Below are 19,402 nucleotides of genomic sequence, written 5' to 3' on the forward strand. Positions count from 1 at the left end.
GAGACAGAGCGGCAAGAGGAAGAGAGGCAAAAGCGAGAGAGGAAAGGCTTCGACCTCGCATGCTCGCTCGCGCGGCTTTACCGGAGTAAAGTGCTCCTCCTCGGCCGCTCGATCCCGAGGCCTCCGAGGAAGAAGCCGCTCTCGCGAGATCGTCCTCGGGAGATCGCGATCTCTTTCCTCCTCGATTGTACCTTTGAGCCCGTGTTCTTCAGTCATTAAATCCGGTATAATCACGGTAAAGATTCTCATCTCTATCGTTATGCGAGAGAATCAACTTACGTTACTTATCTTAAATGTACTTTCATAAATGTAGAATTCGCCTTCGTATGTCTGTACAGAATAACAGAATCTTTGTTTTGTCACAATTGGCAGAAAGTGTAAAACAGAATAAGGGAAAAGGTCTCTGTTGTCTGCGTTCTCAGTTGCAGTTTGCTCGTATATTTTATATTCCGATTGGAAGTATTTCATTATCGTTTTTATTTACGTAATGAAACATTACGATTAATCATTTTCCTGCGATTTTACTTATAATATAATGTCGTATTTTAATGGAATTTAATAATAATAAGAATCATAAAGAGAACACAGTAAATCCTTTACCGGGTCAACGTCACTTACCGTTATAGGAAGATGAAGGTGAAGCGCAATATAATTCTTATTTTCTCATATAAAATTTTAATTTCATAATTCGCGTTACAGCACTTTAGATTGGTTGCGCATCATCGCTTACTCCGAACTGACTTTTTCCATGTTTCTTAAGGAAAATTTGTTTTTATAGACTTTGTGTGATGCACACAATATCCGTCCCTTATCTACTTCAAAAGTAGAGAAAAAATCCACTCCGGGAACTCGTGATAAAACTGATACGCCTGATATTAATTTAAAACGAAAGCAATGTTGATTCGCGTTGATTTCGAGATGGAAGGAAATAAGTAGCAAATCACAGTGCACACTTTCAAATATCGCATTCGTCTTTCTACTTCCGTTATTCGACGGAACGTTGAACGTTTTAGTTTCGCGCGCAAATAACCGCACCAACAATACGTCTGTCTTTTTATTCATGCATTAGAACTTTTTTTGTCACTTTAGCTAAATATCAAAGGTATATCGTTTTATATTAAATTCCAAAAGTGTACATTAATTCAGCTGTAATAAAAAACAGACTTCGTTCTTTTCTATTACATTCTATTCCAGCCTGATGGGGGTTCCAGTCGCGAACGAGGTGGATGATCAATCTTTCTTCGTGTCAGAGATCATGGTTTCGCGACAGCGTCGATACGGCGCGAGAAATAGCGACGCGACGGCGGCCGATGGTTCGCACTGTCGAGAGGTAACTGGAAGTAAGTGGCACGAGCTGTCGCGTGCAGCCACGCCGCTGCAGAACGACAACACAACATAACAGGTGCGTGCTGGCGAGGAAGGGCTCGACGTGCGTGTGCGTGCGTGCGTGCGCGCGCGCGCGCGCGTATGTAATATAGGGATGGGATTGAGTCGATATCGCGGACCTGCAAGACGTGCTTCGTCAACATTTGCCGGTGTCTTAAATAGCTGAAAAATATCACTCGCGATAATTGCATTACCTTCGCGAATCAGCGCGAGCTATACGTCGGACAATCGAAAGCTGTATGGTTATCCCGTCAAATTGGCGCCGCGCTTATTATACGCGTAATATCTTTTAAATCCGAATATCGTTAAGGAATAAAATGTTATTTTCGCAGCACCTTAAATCAAATGGATCTTTGATATTAGAAATATCAAGCGATCATTATTGATCCTTTCTATAGATCTTTATAGATTATGTAATATTATATTTCTTGTGTGAAAGATGGGATTCTGTGTGAAATTGTTTAACTTTTCAATAATGATACTTTTTATACTGATAAAATATTTGATTTTTTATTACTTTCTTTGTTTTTCTAGTAGTTTATTTGTCTTTTTAGTGAAAACTAATTACTTACATTAGTCAATAATCTATATTATTGACTAATCAAAAATGTGAATTGGAACAATATTTCCGATGTTAATTTTTTAAGTAATTTAAAATTAAGCATTCTGCATTTTTTACATTGTAATATTTTAATAATAAATATAGCAATAAAGATGATGTGATATAATATTATGATTAAATTTAATTGATGGATAAAATTGGATTCATAAAAAACTTCTAATTTGTTCTTGTAAACTTTCTTTCTACATTAAAAAATAATATAAAATATCTTCCTATTAAATTAACTCTCGAAATATTTTATTATCATACTTTAAGTGAATAAAATATCTAAATTTTTATTATTATAATTATAAACTTTCATTACACGTTTAATTATTTAATTTCCCCCAAGTTGCTGCGTGTATATCATTTTAATATCTATTATTCAAACCAAATAACTCATTTCGAAATCATTTCATTATGTATTTTGCATTAGTCGACTTAAGCGATTGAAAGCGGTCGCGCGAGATTTATCGATTAAATTGTTATCCGTTTATCGATTTCGTTTGATTAATCGATTGAGTCTCAGTGGTTTGCAGCTTGATCGATTAATCGGTTCGTTCCTATTGATCGGATAAACGATTAAACCAGTAATCTCTCACGTGGCTTGATAAATTCAATTGGCTAATTGCATTCGATAAAATTTGTTTCTTTCGTTTTTACCTTCAGAAAATTTCATGGAAAACTTAAACTTATTCTGTAAATTTGTATATTTTTCGGAAAGAACGAGTTATTTTGTTAAAGAATTCGGTTCATCGCAAACTTGTTATTACTTTCAACAGAAGAATAAAATATTCCGAATAAAATATGCCTGTAAAGCAAGTCGACGTGTCATGAAAGTCGATTATATATACGATGGAAATCGTAATGTCGTGAATGACCGATTGATTTCGCGATCTCGTCGAAATTACCTGTTCTTTTCTCCACTCGCACCCACGCAATACATTCGAACATTTCGCCAGGTCGACATGACTTTGGCGACAATCATTTTTGAAAGTGTTCCCGCAGTTACGCGCAATCGGTCGATCGGTCGATCGAACGAGCGAGTGGAGCGAATGCAACTCGACGCGACGCATTGCGAATCCGATCGAGCAGCTGACATTGGCGATTCCCCGCGAATTTCTCCGCTGTTCTCGCTCACGATCTCCATGATTTCGCAAAAATTGACGTTGTTTTGTTTGAATCTAAGCCTCATCGAAGTGCTATGCCAAACACGATTGACGTAAACAAAGACCAAGAATGACACTTTCATTCCGCATTTTGTTAAATGATGACTCACTAGCTTGAAATTCGATTAAACCGACGACTATTTTGCACTCGTATCCGAGGTGAATAAAGTCGCGGCACGTCCGCAACATCTCGTCGTTTAATTACGGTGATTACCATATTTTCCTAGAAAAAATAAAGGAACCTGAACACTTTAGAACTTTATTCCAATAAACCTGAGCACTTTAGAACTTTATTCTAAAACATTTCGAAACTAATTTGCGACTATCAGAATTGTCTGCGCATTAATTTCTAAAATTTTCTTGCGCAGTATATTTGAAATAATTCCCAAGTATCAATATAATCGCAAATTTTGTTATTAAAAGTCACTTTTCAATCATTCATTTGTCTTTTTTAACGTTATTCTAACTTTATTGTCTCGCTAATATTGCCTTTGCATAAAACTAAATTTATCGATTGTTTCCGTAAACATTCGCTCATTAGTGTGACATTGGAATGCTAATTAGAAAGGAATTATCCATAATATTAAAATAAAGAACAAATTAAGTTTGGATTATGAAAAAAATAAACAAATCTAAAGGACAGCTACTTGAAATAAAGGACTTTATAATAAAAGATACAGTCATCACATAACGCGGTTAGGTTTAATGCAAAATACATTAAATTTTGAGACGTCCATTCATTTCTTATCTTCCAGCTGAATCAAATACTCTCTTCGAGAAATAAAAAAAAGTCGTTCAGGCGCTCTCTATTTTTCTCTTTTTTTTTCTTGGGCAACAATAAATATACTTGGCAATAAATGTCTAGTAAAAATGTACGTTCTGGAAGCGGACACTCGCCGTTAGGTGAGTCAAACGAACGAATGCAAATCGAGATCTTACGAATTAGAGACTGTCACCGAACGGGAATCACGTGTCGCCTTCGCACGTGTCTCTATCGATCAAGTCCGATAACTCTCGAGATAACTACGCGGTTCGTTTTCCTCTGGATGATATCACGTGTTAAAAATCCGCTCGCTAGGCCCGATTCATCCATCACGCACCACACAATCCGCATTCTCAGTGTCATTTCCTCCGTCTCTTCCTTTTTCATCCTCATCACGTTTAAAGATCACTTTAATTATCCCTACATGTCGCGCTGAAACTGTGCAAGGGATCCTTCGAGTGTTACGCAATTGATTTATGGAAGAAAATTTCTTCGGACTGGACTAGCTCTCAATTTTAAATGTCAACTCTTTAATTTCTGATTAAATGTCAACAGAGAAAGTCAACTTAATGATAAAAACTAGAATTGACTAAGATGAACGTGACACAGCTAAGAATCGTCATTTTCAAAAATAAATTTATCAACATTTTCAATGACTTATGATTATTAATTGTCAACATAGATGACTTATCGCTCTTCTCAGTAAAATCTTTTTACTGTGGAGTGGAATCTAATTCTAAAGAATGACGAAGAGTGACAATTGAGTCAATGTTGAAAAAGGTCAATTGTTAATTTTTGAGAATGAGATTTCATTCTTCAAGATTACTTAGAGATTATTTAGATTTACTTCAAATATTTTAAACAGTTAAGAGTTTCATTCCAGAGCGCATTAAGAAATTCTTTACATTTCTATAACTCGTACGTTCCTTCTCTTCCTCTTCTTCACATCCTATTTTATTCCACCTATTTTATCTTTCACTGCAAAAGCTAAATGTACGATCATACTTTAATAATTATATTTTGTCAGAAACTTTTATCTCCTCCAAGTGATTTTTCCCAGGATATAATCAGTTTCTTTCTATCAGCCCGTTGGCCGTCCATCAGTATCCGTATTGCGCCTGGAGGTATCCTCGAGGATCTCGTTCTCGGCGAGACATGGATACCCCCTGGCGAACGCGACAAGCGATCTCATACTCACCTGCGAGTATGTATTCCCTCGACGTCGGCGTCGGCGTCGGCGTCGGCGTCGGCGTCGGCGTCGGCGTCGGCGCGCTCGCGCGCGTACACTTGTCGCGCGTTGCTCTTTGCCTCTTTGCCTCTTTCACAAGCTCCTTCTCAACTGCCGTCTCGACACTCTCGACCCGAGTTGTCGTCGTGACCGCGGAGCACAGGCGGCGACGCACCTCGATCGCCGCGGAATCGCGTAACGATGATGATGATGATGATGATGATGACGATGGTGACGACGACGGCGACGACACACCGCACTGTTCGCGACTGATTGTGAGATGCGGCCGCGGCGATCGGCAGCAAGAGCGTTTCCCTCGCGCGCGCACTCGCGGCGCGAGCTCATTTGCGGCGGGTACCGAAGACACCGCGCGAATCTCGGCTGGTCCTCTCCTCTCTCCGGCTCTCGGAGGCTGAAGCGGCAACGTGTGACCTGTCGTGCGGTGTCCCGTGTCACGTATATACCCGGCGCGAGCTCTACACCACAAACCTGAATGATTCCGCGTCAGCTGCTCGTCGCAGCTGCACTGAAGTTCCGTTCGGCAACTTCCACCACTGTACGTCCGCGCGGAGTAACAAAGATCGCGCGCGGTCACCAAGAGAGAGAAAAAGACTAGGGAAGGGAGGGAAGATGTAAGCTGGCAGTGGTAGTAGCAGTGGTTGTGTGGTGGTGGCAGCGCTCGCGGCGGAGGAGAAGGAGGACGTCGTCGCGGCGGAGTTCGGAGAGTGGTCTTCCTCGTGAGACTCGCGAGAGACGGAGGAGGAATTGGTCGCCGTCGAGGGAGGAGAGAACGTGCACGTGCAACGCGAGATCCGCCGATTCGGAAAATGCGAACAGAGATTCTCGCAGATAGAACAAAAAAGAGAGAGAGAAACATTATGTTCGTTAAACATTATATTATATGTATTTCTTTTCAGCCGTTGTCTTTGCAGCACGGAAGAGCAAAATTTCCACAGGAAGTCATGTCTCGTAACTTCAGTTAGTTCATTCCTCAAAGACATTTTTATCGTATACTCCAAAATTAAGTAATTTAAAATGTATATATAGATACGTGCGTGATTGATCACGTCAAAAGTTGATTTTTATTAAATGTGAATACATACGTGAGCAATTTGATAAGTCAATGACTTTTTAAAAGGAACCTATCTGTTTACGTATTAATTTGATTCCGATATTGTTACTTATACGCTGAGGAGAACCTAATCTTATGGTCGAAATGTCCAATTACATTGGTGATTGACATACATATTATATTAATATTTGATTATACACGTAATTGTGTTGATTCTCATTGACATTCATTTTCCTTTATTGATTTAATCTTTGGAGCCTTTTTCAATTTTAATTGTTATGTTTAAAAGAAGATTATATTGAAAAATGAATGAATTTTAATTTTAAAAAATTAAAAAGAATTACTGATTTATCAAACTTTCCTTGTAGATACGTACCTATATTTTAATCATGAATTAAAATAATAATTAAATATACATATATTAACCCTTCATGGTTACCGTGGAACAAAATGACCCGAGCATAAATCTCAAGAGGATTAAACGAATATGCATTTGAAATATTATAAATTTAAAAAGTTATTATTTTTTTAATAATAAAACTCATTTTCCGGAGTTAACACATTTATGGTTTTTTTAGTTGTTAAAATTAAATTTTTCACTACGACGTTATTGTTCCATTTTCTTAGAGGATAAAATTATATATTATAATTTTTCGAACTCAATGAAACTAATACTATTGATTTGATAACACACTTCAAAAAATGATTCGGGTCATTTTAACTCAGAGTAACCATCGTGTAGCTTTTTTGAAGTGTCACCATAAAGGGCTAATATAAACAATATAAGAAATGTTTACATTAATTTAAGAACACAACATTAAACTGTAAGTTGCAAATTAACACGAAAAACACACACCACACACACACACACACACACACACACATATATATATATGTACGTACAAGTCTTGTATGATATATTGCCAAGTTTAGATTGACGCGATTAGAATGGCACGTGCGAACTGCACGCAACTCGAATTCATTCCGTGTGTGCCACGATGGAACGCAACCGAAGAAGTGGGATGGGCTTTCACAGTTTCCATCACGCGGAGGACAACGGAGATTGTTAATGGATTATTCAGAAAGAGCTCATAAACCTTTATCTGCTGATTGTGAGTCTGAAACAGAGATCCTATTCCGTCCTAAGGAAAGCTAGAATAAACGAAGAGAATGGCTAAATGAGTAGCGGAGGGAAGCAGCAAAGAGAAAAGCTTTATCTTCTATCCTTCGCGAGTGGAAGGAGGAAGAACCTCTTCTCGTGCATGTATGTGTACGTCAAGAGTGGATACATCGATGTACTCATACATCCGCATATTGACCAAGCGAATCGCTGGTAAATACCAGAGGCCCACAGTCGAGAGTGTATATAACTTGGTATGTGCATGTGTGTTTATGTTTGTGTACGCTTAACGACACACCGCGAAGAACAGACCTCCTCGAGACACCGAGTGCTTGTTCGTTCCCCGAACTGAACGAGGTACGTTCGGAATGCCTGCTTTCACGAGGAGCATCGACAGATAGCCCACCACCTGGACCGCAGCTCCCGCGGAGTCTCTGGATCTCAACCCATCGCGATTATTAGGTAAAAGCCGATGACTTAGCTTTCTACACTTTCAGCTCTCGACATTACGTCGTGACATGAATATTGGCGGTTACAGCAGAAGATATAACGCTTTGTTAGTGTACTTTTCTAAACATATTAGTAAAATTAATTACTTATACATACAAAAGCGTTTGGATGTATATGAAATATTTCCCGACGTTTTTAAACACTTTATAAATGGCATAATTAAATATGAAAGCTGGAAAGATTCTCTTTAGATTTGAAACCGAGTTCAATTTTTCATTCTATAAAATTATTTCCTTACAATAAAAAATTTTCTAATTTACTCAACTTTTAAATCTGAATTTGTGGACATTTTTATCGAGATCAACTTTTATCAGTCTTAATTGATCTTAATTTAAATTACGTAAATTGAAACAAGAGAGAGATAAAAAATTGAATTGTATATAAAGTTTACTGTTGATCCGAACCGTTGCTCAGATCTTTTTTATATTATTAACACTGTACTATATAAATTACGATTATACGAATAGATTTCTAGTACCTTCTCTAATTGATGCGAACGTTTGTAAGATCATCCGGGCCGATCTTCGCAGTTGGTCCTTGAGCGACGAGATGTGCAAATAAATCGTTTAATGATTGGGAGGTTGCAACAGACGTCTGACCATGCAAGGTCAAGTGGTTTCTTCACCGCGGCGATGTTTGAACCTTCTTGCGGTTCATTGATCTGAAGTATGACTGATGATCGATGAGGTATTCAAGTGTACTGTCTCGCATCAGGAAATTTGGCGGATGACAAACTCAATTGATCATCACAAGATGGGTCAAGATTATACTAGCAGGCATTCTATCTATTACATCGATTAAGCTTAGACAATCATCTACGGAATCAACAATTCAAAAATAGAAAGGCTGTGAAAATGAACTTGGAGAATTTTTTCATCTCTAAAAGTGACTTTTATAAAAGCGATTATAATAAGCTTGTTTTTCGCTGGGAAAAAATTATTGCATGTAACTATTTTGACGAATAAATTGGTTTTCTTCTATATATTTTTTTATATATTTGTTTTTGTCATAAAAAAACCGATAGAACTTTATCAGGATTTCAATTGATACTTTCTCTACGTGAAAGTACATCAAAGATGATGACGGAGAATCTATCGATTCTTTATCCCTTTATTGTTTCAGAAAAAATTTAAATCAAAATTAATCCTGTTAAAAAAACGACAGATCCAGAGTTAAAAAAGTTTAGTGAATGTTTTATTATAATCTTGGATAGTTCATAAAATATTTATCGAATTCTCTCTTTTCTTTCTAGATCGCTATGTCGTGTCAACATAGCCCGCGAAGGCTGTTAAGTAACACGCAGATCGAGCGACAAGCGCGGTCTCGCGCGATGAAAGATCGAGTTGCAGGCTCGGTTATTGTACAACATATCGAAGACTCTTATCGAGGGACGGGATCCACCGTCTCCGCTCTGTCTCTCCCGTCAAGTTTTGCTCCCCGCGCAGCTGTTAGCGATCGGAGTATCTACCTGACCGCCTCGTTAGCTCTCTTCGTGGAAGCCCTTGCTCTCTCGTAGTAAGAAACCGAAGAAGAGAGAGATGCTCGAGCTCTCTTCTTGTGCGACTATTAAGCATGCAGGTATTATTATTGTTCAAATGTTACAACCTTACATCTCTTGTCACTTTCTTTTCTCATTTTATTATTGCGTAATAATTGTGTTATATTCCACCGTTCTCTATAAACCAAATATTATTAGGCCTGATTGTATCAACATTACTTTGACAGCGAGACTTATAATTCTTTCTTTACTCTTTTTAAAGCTGAGAGAAAGAGAGAGAGAGAGAGAGAGAGAGAGAGAGAGAGAGAGAAAGAGAGAGAAAAGGAGGGAATTTTAAGTCTCGCGTTTAAAATTAAAGTAATAAGAGATGAGCGACATCAATTGAATCACTTCGCGAATCGCTTGTTTGAGAAAATGTCATGTAAGCAGCGACAACATCGATCTCTAACCCTCTTCCAATCATCCGTCATGTACATCTTACGTATGTTAATTCGTCCTAAAAAAAGAACCTATTTACTTTTCACTCATGACACTAGTTAGATAGGCAGATAAAAAAAACTTTTATGTCACTTTAAATTAATCATACTTGATATGTCAAGATTTCATGATTGCTTTAATATATCACTGTTCTGTCTAGGATTTAAACATTGAATTCTTTAGATCGATCATCAAACTCGCGCGTACTTCTCTCGCATACGTCAAATGAAATAGTCGGTTGCGTCCGTCAGCTGCGTATACTTGTAAGTATACAAGAGATCATGCCTATTGTTTGCTTTTGCTTTCTTTTCGCGTAATGAGCGCAAGGTCGTTTGGATTCCACGGTGTGTTCTCCGATTCTTTCGCGGTCGAAACGAGGAGAGGAATTTCACGAGCGTGTTTGTGCTACATTTGAAAGGCTCGCCTTTCTTTTTCTCTTTAACAAGAGAGTCTCTCTCTCTCTCTCTCTCTTTTTGCCTCCCTCCTTCTTTATTTATCTACCAATTCTTTATCTATCTCTCTTTCTGTCGCTTTTTCTCCATTTCTCTTGCTTCCTTTGACCGGAACAACGTTCATCCACGCATATATGCATGTGTGGCCCGGATAATTAATCGCGATTTATTCGTCCCGACATTGTTAATTTTAACGAGCGGCGAAATATTTTTATTGGGTGCTTCAGCCGCGCCGTTCGAGAATAATTTGTACGCAAATGCACGTTTAACTTAATTTATTTACGATGCGGAACGCCGGGTGCCGGTATGTCTGGCGCGCTTTTTTTTTGTAATCGAAACACAGCGACGCATCGTAAACCGCGATTTGCCGCTTATCGTCGACTCGCGCTTTGCGCATTAATGTAACGAGTATCTTCCCCGTACACAGTTTTACTACTATTTTTTATTACAAAGAAACGACGAAGGCTGCCACTTTCTATCTTAAAGTTTAGTATTTTATTAATGTCCGTTTTTTATTTACGAATTGAAAAATAGCCTTGATTAATTTCGAAAGAAACAAAAAGATTTATGTTATTCTTTTCTCAGAATAGTATGTTATTTCAATAAATGTTTCTCAATTGATTTATGTTCATCATAGGAAAAGCAGTGAGTAATAATCGAGATTTTTTTACGACTTCTAATGCTTGAATCGATTTTTTTTTTTTTTCAAAAAAGTGCTTAATAACGAGTCGTAAGTGGAACGGCTTCGTCGATTATAACAACAAATAATATGGATGTACCTAAAAATAAGTTTCGAAGGAGACAAAAAAAACCTGTTTACTTCAGGAAATATCAAAATCTTGATTGCATAATCTTGCATACTGTGAAATGTGTGTTTTGAAATTTTGCATTATTCTACGCGAGGAGCAAATTTATCTTCATTTATTGCGTCCGTAGCTTTTCGAAATAACCAGTTTAATTTTTACCACACTTTATCTTTCACGCTTTCACATTTTTTGCACATATGATCTCATGCACATGCAAATGATTCAGAATATATATTCCCTGAACAACTATCATAATGCCCACGAAAGTGTAATCATCTTACGTCGTGGATGTACTTTCCATTCACATTAGCCTATACGCAATCTCCTAGAATGTGCGCGTGTCACGCGAATCGTTAGATTATTAAAAAGGAATGATACGCACGACCGGAAGTGATTCATGATAGTATCGTCGTGTGTGAGTCGACTTAAATGGAAATCGCTAATTCTAAACTTGTTGACAGCCTTGTAAGTCGTAATGTATTTGCGACACGTTGATGTAGAACAATTACTAGTAATGCGGAACAGCATCTTAATTATGAATCACGAAATTATATTTTTATTTTTCGAGTTAATTTCTAGTTAAATTACACTCTCATCTCTTTTTCTCATTTATTTATTTATTTTACAAGTCATTAATTGATTGTAAAGTTCATAACAGAGTACAAAGTATTGAAATAAAATTATATTCCTAATATAATTCCTAATATATTCCTAAAATAAAATTATATACCTAATAGATAACGAACACGTATGTAAACAAGAAATTAGGTTGAACATACTTGATTAGAATTTTTTTCAATATTTTTCAATATTGTTAGATCTGTTTTTAAGAGATTATATACTGGATGAAACAAACACACGGTTATGTATTCGGTATTAATCTTCCAGTACTCTGTCTCTCATACACGCAGACGCAATACATATATATCGCATACTTTGCTTATGGCAAGGTCGTTTTGGAATATTTCGCACGCGCCAAACACCTTTCGCAGCCTCAAAAGGAGACTTACTCGCGACGATCTCTTTGGATCGTTTGCTTTCGATTCCTCAAGCGCTTCTGCGCCATTAATCCTATACTTGGCAGTTGAAGTGTGGTGCTTTTATAATATGATGTGATTACTATTACATTTATTCTTTATGAATATATTGGGTTGTCCGGAAAATTCGTGCCGATTTTGAAGAAAAATTGAAACGCAGATTTAAATTTTTAATTTCATTTATTAAATTTAAATCTTTTGCGGCACGAACTTAGAATGAAGAACAGAATAATATAATTTTTCTACAACCTTTGTTATATTTTAATAATTGTATATATTAATTAAGATTTTTGCTATTTAATCTGTATTTTATTTTTAATCAGATCGTAATTATTAATTTAACTAATTTAAGATCGCGTATAATTCCAATCTTCTCTTGGATAGAAAGAAGTAATAAATTTATGTATATGTGTTTTTTCATTAAAAAATAAATATTATTTGTTAAGTAATAAATTTAATAATTTTCACATGGTAATCAATAAATTATTCAAATTACTAGTAGAGAAATAATTCATGAGATTGAATCGAGAATATTTATATCTTCTAAATTTGTTATTGGTAACTTCGAAGCAAGGGAGAAGCAAACTCTGTCTCACAATTACAACTTTAATAATAATTATATATATCGAAACATTTTTCCAAGCAGAATTATCTTTGAAGTGACACTAACAATAAGCGCAAAATGCGTGATAACGATTGTTGACTGAAATAAGATATAAAGAATAGAATACTTGGTATATACTTATTTCATACTAGTACAATAAATATTTCATGGCATTCTCATATAAAATCTACTCATGTTTATTTTCGACTGTACACTATAAAGTTATACAGATAATTCTCGTATAAATCGTAATTTCGGTTCTTAAAAAATACTATCTTACGCGAAATCTCATATTATATTAAATTAATTAAAAATTGATACAAGAAAACAGAGTTAAGTTTAAAAAATTAACAAAAACTTTTATATTTATTTTATTAAAAATATGTTTATTTAAAATATCAATCAAAATGTATTATGCATAAATCGAGGCATAAATTGTAATTTCCTTTTTCCCTGTTAAACACAATTAAACGAGAACGTTTTTTTTATATAGGAGTTTCTCTAATTTTTTATCTATGTTAAAGCAAAACTGTATATAGGAATCCCTAGGAATGTATTGTATACATGAGGGTGTTCCTAATTCTCTTATCGCTAGAGTGAAATCAAATTGTATAGATATCTCGTGTTATTCAGAGGTTATCTCACACAAAATTCTTATGCTATCATTTTCGACAGTGAAATTCGATTCAGCAAACGTATTATTTGGAAATTATTTGGAATGAATTTTGATTGGAATTGTTCAATTATTCTCTAGATTTCTGTTGCGTTTTCGAAAAACGAAATATAATTTTGATCGGAGTCCATTCTGAAAAATTCCATAATATCCACTCAATTCCGTGAATTATCGTGTTTTTATCTTTGTTACGAATAATTGACGCTTATCACGCCGCACAATTAATAAATTTCTATTGTTTATAACGAGAAACGATTTGTAATTATCTCTTATAAAGTACACATTTAAATCATAATACTTTGTTTCAATAAAGTGATATATTTTAGAAAAAAAGATGATAGGAGTTATAAATTATTCCTTTTAATCTTTACAATTGATATAATTGTTTTTGTCATTAATATAGATTCAAATGTGTTTTGCGTTGCGTGTCTTATTTTTTGATTAAATCGCAATTTGTTTATTATTTTTGGATTGACAGTGCGTATGAATAAATCGAACAGTATAATAAAAAGTAACAATATATCTTTTATAATTAATTCAAATACAAGAAAGAAAATATTCAACGTGTGAATTCAGTAATTAAATATTTTGATAACACATAGACTGACGCGTGATTTTTGCGTTTGTTTTTGTGGCGTACAACGCTCTATTGTTCACATTAATTGTAAGTTAAGTTGATTGCCACTCGCGCGACAGGCAGATCTTGGAACGTGTCATCGCATTATTATCTCTCAAAACACAATTATTTCTTATAAAAAATTAACGGTTATCAATTGGCGCAATCAATGAACTCTTACAATTAATAACGATTATTTATCAAAACATGTTTCACAAGAATCATTAATTCGATGTAAGAATCGAAGTACTATGTGATAGGAACTTCACAATTCTATTCCGACGTTTACGAGTGATAATTATATTTTCATACAATGATGTTTGAATTCGAATGATATCTCGTTACACTTTTTCCAACTTAAATATAATTTGTTCATTGTCATTTCTTTAGTAAAAAAAACAACATAATAACACGACGAATTGCAGAACAGTCCGAGTGACTTAAATATGAAAAATCACAATTGTTTGTTTATGCGTTGTTCATTTATTAATAATATTGTAGAACAAAATTTAATCTTTTTTTTTCCACAACTTTTGCCAACGGATTCGAATTCAGTACGCAAAAATACATCAGAAATGACTATTCACACTTGTGTTGCAAAATGGTGTTTCTTAATCTAATTATATCATGTATTGCACGGCAGAACTGTGCGAAGTGTCGCGCGATTATCATATTATAATAATTAATACGTACACGATCACAATTAATTATATTTTCGCAAGAGAATATGTGTGAATGAAGAAATCAGAGGAGTCAATATCCAAAGATCAAGCAATAACGAAACAACCAAAGGGTAAGTGTCATGATCTCTTTCTCTACATACAGCACTTATTTTTAAGAAATTATTTTATTATAGAGATTTGCTTTTATCTGCGCCTTCTAATACGAGATCCCTGTAACGACTATATATGCCTCTGATTTATAATGTTTAAACATTTGATAGTAAACTTCTATTCAAATATACTATAAATTATCAATCACGTTGATCGCGATATACCTATGTATTTTTTAAAGAGCAAAGGATATCTAACTCACGTGCATTAATTCAATAAATTTATCTGTTAAGAATGAAATGTGACTCATGCGATTTTATCACGCGGCGGACTCACGCAACTTTGCCTCGTAAGTGGAAATAAAAGACAGATATCGTGTCGTGATTTCTACGGAAAAGAGACACGTGCATCGAGCGAGGAAAATGTTTCAGCTTCGCGCACACAAGTCTGTAACCGCTAATTTGTTTGAGTTGAGGGCAAATAAACGGCATCGCGGGTAATGTTGCGCAGATGTGCAGCATCGAGCATAATCATCGCTGCCATTGGTTTCTTTGAAAACTCTGTGTCGCCGGTTACGTGTTTCTAATAGATATAAGCCGCTCGAATGCCCGATGTCTCATACATCTCGCTCGCCATTAACGATCTCCCGCGATGACTGGCACAGGATCGACGACGCATTCTTCAGCTCTTCTTTATCGAATAAAAGTCTATTATCGCTCAATCTCAGTCGGGAAATCGAGAATTTGCTGTGTAATTAATTGATACGAATAATTCTGTGTATACACGTCTTCGTTATCTATAAAATTCATTTTTTTCTCACACATGAAGAAATGTTCACATTGTGTGAAGTTTAATACATTTCAATTTAATGAAAAATTGAATAAAGAATATTAAATTAATGTAAGTTAATAATTAGTTGTATGTGTGCAATTACTTATGCCAGGGCACACTAAGAAAAAAAAATTGAATTTTAATAAATATTTATTTGACCAACATTTACTTACAGGAAATAAATATCTACTTGATAAGAAGAAATGATTAATAGCTTTTGAGCCGAATAAATATTAAGTCAAGGAAAAAGTTTCTTCGTATTTAAAAAAATTTTTGCAAAGGTTTTTTATTTGTTACGAAATTTTCGTTACAATTATATCATTCGCTAGAGCAAAGTTTCAGCTTTAAGAATCTGTTTTTTAAATTGCGATATGATGATTTTTATCGGAGTTATGAGCAATCAAAATCAGAATGCTCCTTTACTTAACTCGTGAATAATTCAGGAATGAAAAATCATAGGAACATTAAAAAAAAATGATTTTGTAGGAAAAGCTTCAAGCTTTTATGATAGATAGATCGAAAATTTTCGTAAATTTTTTTTGAGCACGTGAGAGATCTTCAAAGTGAAAAGAAAATTTTCATTCTTTTTCAGTTCGTAGTTTTTTTAAATGTAAAAATGATCAAACTCACAGAAATTTAAAAAATATAGTAACGTTTCGAAAGTAGAGATTTCAAGCTTTGAAATCTATTTTTTTTAATTTAAATTTCGTTTTTGACGAAGATATTGTATATACAATTTTGAATAAAAAAATATAAAGAAATTTTTTCTCCAACCCAATATATCTTTATACAATATTTGATAAATATTTAGTCGGTACTATTTAAACAAATGATTTATTAAAATTTATTTTCAGTATATTTTTTTCCAATGCACGCACAATAAATTATATTCCTTTCGCAAGATTGACTGAATTTTTATCTTACGTTTACGAATTCTCTAATGTTTACGGAATTAGAATGCCCTAGATTTATAAAAAGAAGCAAATACGTATGTTGCAAATACGTAACCTATGGCCTATTTGCTATTATGATTACGATTATGATTATTTAGGTTCCGACAAAGATAATAGTAGCAATTTCAATTCGTTTATGTATGCTTGCTTAATAAACAGAAAAAAATTTAAGAGCGCAATTATCGATCTACGATCCTGGCAATTTGCCTTACGCGGAATCGCTAATTTCTCCAGCAATTAACATACTTTGTACTATGCGTGTCTCGTCACTACAGCCGACTTCCCCAAATAAGTTACCTTCGGGATTTGTTTTCCCAACCGAATCTCGCTCGTCAGTGCGCAGCGAGTGGTCCGCCGTGCCTCGAAAATACATAATGCATCGTACGCCGAGGTAACGTCTATTTTGGGTTTAATTGGTTACATTAAGCCCCTGGCAGGCCGGTTAATTTAACGCAACGGCGATGTTAGTCTGCCACTCATTATCGCGCGACGATCGAGCGCGTAATTTCCCTCCCGCGTCCTCGCGTGCATTGCACTCGCGCGCCATTTTTTTTTTTTTTTTTCGATCGACGAAGGAGAGCAGCGTCTCCGTCGCTTTTGTCGTCTTGTCCCATAAGCATCTTTACGAGCGCTATCGGACATTACACGCCGCCCAGTTGTAAACATGAAGATTGCAGAAATGAGTCATTAACGCATCTCATACGTCTCCGTATCCATCTCGTCGACCTTCGTCATTTGCTCTGGACAATTTTCGTGAAGCCGTCGTATATTCGGTACGGACGAACTAAACGAGATGCGGCATTCATGCCAGATTTACAGATCATTAAAACGAAAATGATCTTTTCCTTGGAATCAGTCGGCCAATAAATATGGATTTCCTTACCGATCAGCCTTGATGAGATGTGAATCTCTCGCAACACTTCATGAATGCTCGATTTAAATGCGAATCGGCGTGCACGTGTTCATTTAAAATTACTGACAGCTAATTAAGATAAGTATGTGCGATCACACACAGAACGATCGAGAAAGATGTAAAATAAAAAATTCTTTAAGTCAGTTTAAACTCGTTGATTTTTTTATACATTTCAGTGATAAAATAAAAATTACAATAGAAAATTTGACAAAGCAAACAGATTTTATCTAGAAATTTGTTTGCTTAAAACGTACGTATAGTTATGTCGGCAGGTAAAACTACCTGACTAATTCATCATAATTCTATGGAGCGAAAAAAAAAAAGAATGATTATCGGAGAACCGATCTTCGCTGCAATTTCCGCGATAGTAAATAATTCGATGAACGCGCATTCTTAGTCGTTTCTATTCATCATCGTTCGGCTTTTTGCGTTTGACTGCATAGCAAAGAGCGCAGTATAAGATCAAGTTTTTGTCTCAGGTGATTCAGCAGATTCTGCGATTAAGTAGGCGAACCTTTCAGAATCAATTTTGCGGTCGGCGCGCGATTGGCGGCTGCGCTTCCAATTACGATTCCTAATCAAACATTATCTATGCGCATCTATGTTCTGCATCTATTCTTCATTATGCTCTCGTTGATTATGCCGCGTCTGTCATCACTTTAAAAGTGACTGCGAATGTGACGTTTAAATCGATGGCTATGTCGTCATTTAGCAATCGTTCGTTGCAATAAGAAGGTGCAAAAAACGCATTTACGTCGTACACTTGTTTGTAGCAAAAAGCTTTCATACATTGCACTTCTATTTTTAATTTTTTTAATCTGGAAATATCATTTGATTTTTTTATGTGAATGGTTACCTGAAATGTTTTTACACGCAAATTAAAAATCATTATTATTAATTAAATATTGTATATTATCGATTATTCTGTAATTTATTTGAGATTAATATTGTGTATAAATTTAACATTTATATACAAAGACACAAAAAATACACACAAAAAATAAGAAGAGATAAAAATATGAATTTTTGATTAGTAAAGAAAATTACTATTAACTTTATTTTTTCTCTGCTAGAATGCAAAAAATCCGCGGATTTAATATTGTAGTTGCATATGTATAATATATAAAGAAAATATTGTATTATAAATCCTAGAAAAATCTATAAAATTTATATTAAATAAGCAAATATAAAACTAATTGTAAATATAGAGATGTCGTATAGTAAAGAATTTTTTTCATGTCTTATGACAATTTTCAGTTTTATTTATTCAAAGTACATATCGGCTTCTATTTTCGATACTTTAGTCAAGATAAATGTTTAGGTACTTTAAATTATAGACAAATTTCAAATACGTGACAAGAGATCTAACTAATAAGCGATAGGAAAAAAAAAATAAAAGGTTACGTGAAAATTTCTACTACGATGAAAATTTTCTTTCTCTGCTAAACAAATGTGAGCTCGCCGAAAAGAAATTCGGACAAAGATATCAATCTTAAGACATCTCTTTCGGCTTCATTTGACAGGGCAAGAGATACTTATCGAAGAATCGAGGTGGGCTCAATTCCGGATCATCTGTAGGTATAGCCGACTGCAATAGGTATATGTTTAGAGTAGGAGCGAAAGAGCGCGGTAATTGGACGGAAGCCATCAATTATCGAAGGACGAGAGAATCCTGGGAGAGAAGCCCCGGCGGTTTTCGGTCACTCCCGCCCTCTTTCCCTGCCTCGTTATCCACTGATTACCGATCTCTCTCTTTCTCTCATGGTGGCTTAACCCTCAAACATCGCTATTGGTGGTCCCAGAGTTGCGAGTTTAGCAAGGTGGTCTGGTATTAAATCATAAAATGCCAGCAGGAGAGAATGGAATGAGAGAGAGAGAAAGAGAGAGAGGGATGGGCGGGGGGGGGGGGGGGGGGGGGGG

At 35.4% G+C, this 19,402-nt stretch overlaps 1 protein-coding gene across 1 annotated transcript in view; it reads right to left on the bottom strand.

Moving 5' to 3' along the window:
* LOC108690628 (BMP-binding endothelial regulator protein-like) overlaps positions 1-5,687 on the bottom strand; it is a 45,280-nt gene extending 39,593 nt beyond the window's left edge. Inside the window, exon 1 of the mRNA XM_018198017.1 lies at positions 5,118-5,687. The gene's annotated coding sequence lies outside the window, so the exon portion shown is untranslated. The remainder of the gene's footprint in view (positions 1-5,117) is intronic.
* Between the last annotated feature and the right edge of the window lie 13,715 nt (positions 5,688-19,402).

This window comes from Atta colombica, unplaced genomic scaffold (genome assembly GCF_001594045.1).
Source record: "Atta colombica isolate Treedump-2 unplaced genomic scaffold, Acol1.0 scaffold338, whole genome shotgun sequence".
NCBI classification, from domain to species: Eukaryota; Metazoa; Arthropoda; class Insecta; order Hymenoptera; family Formicidae; genus Atta; species Atta colombica.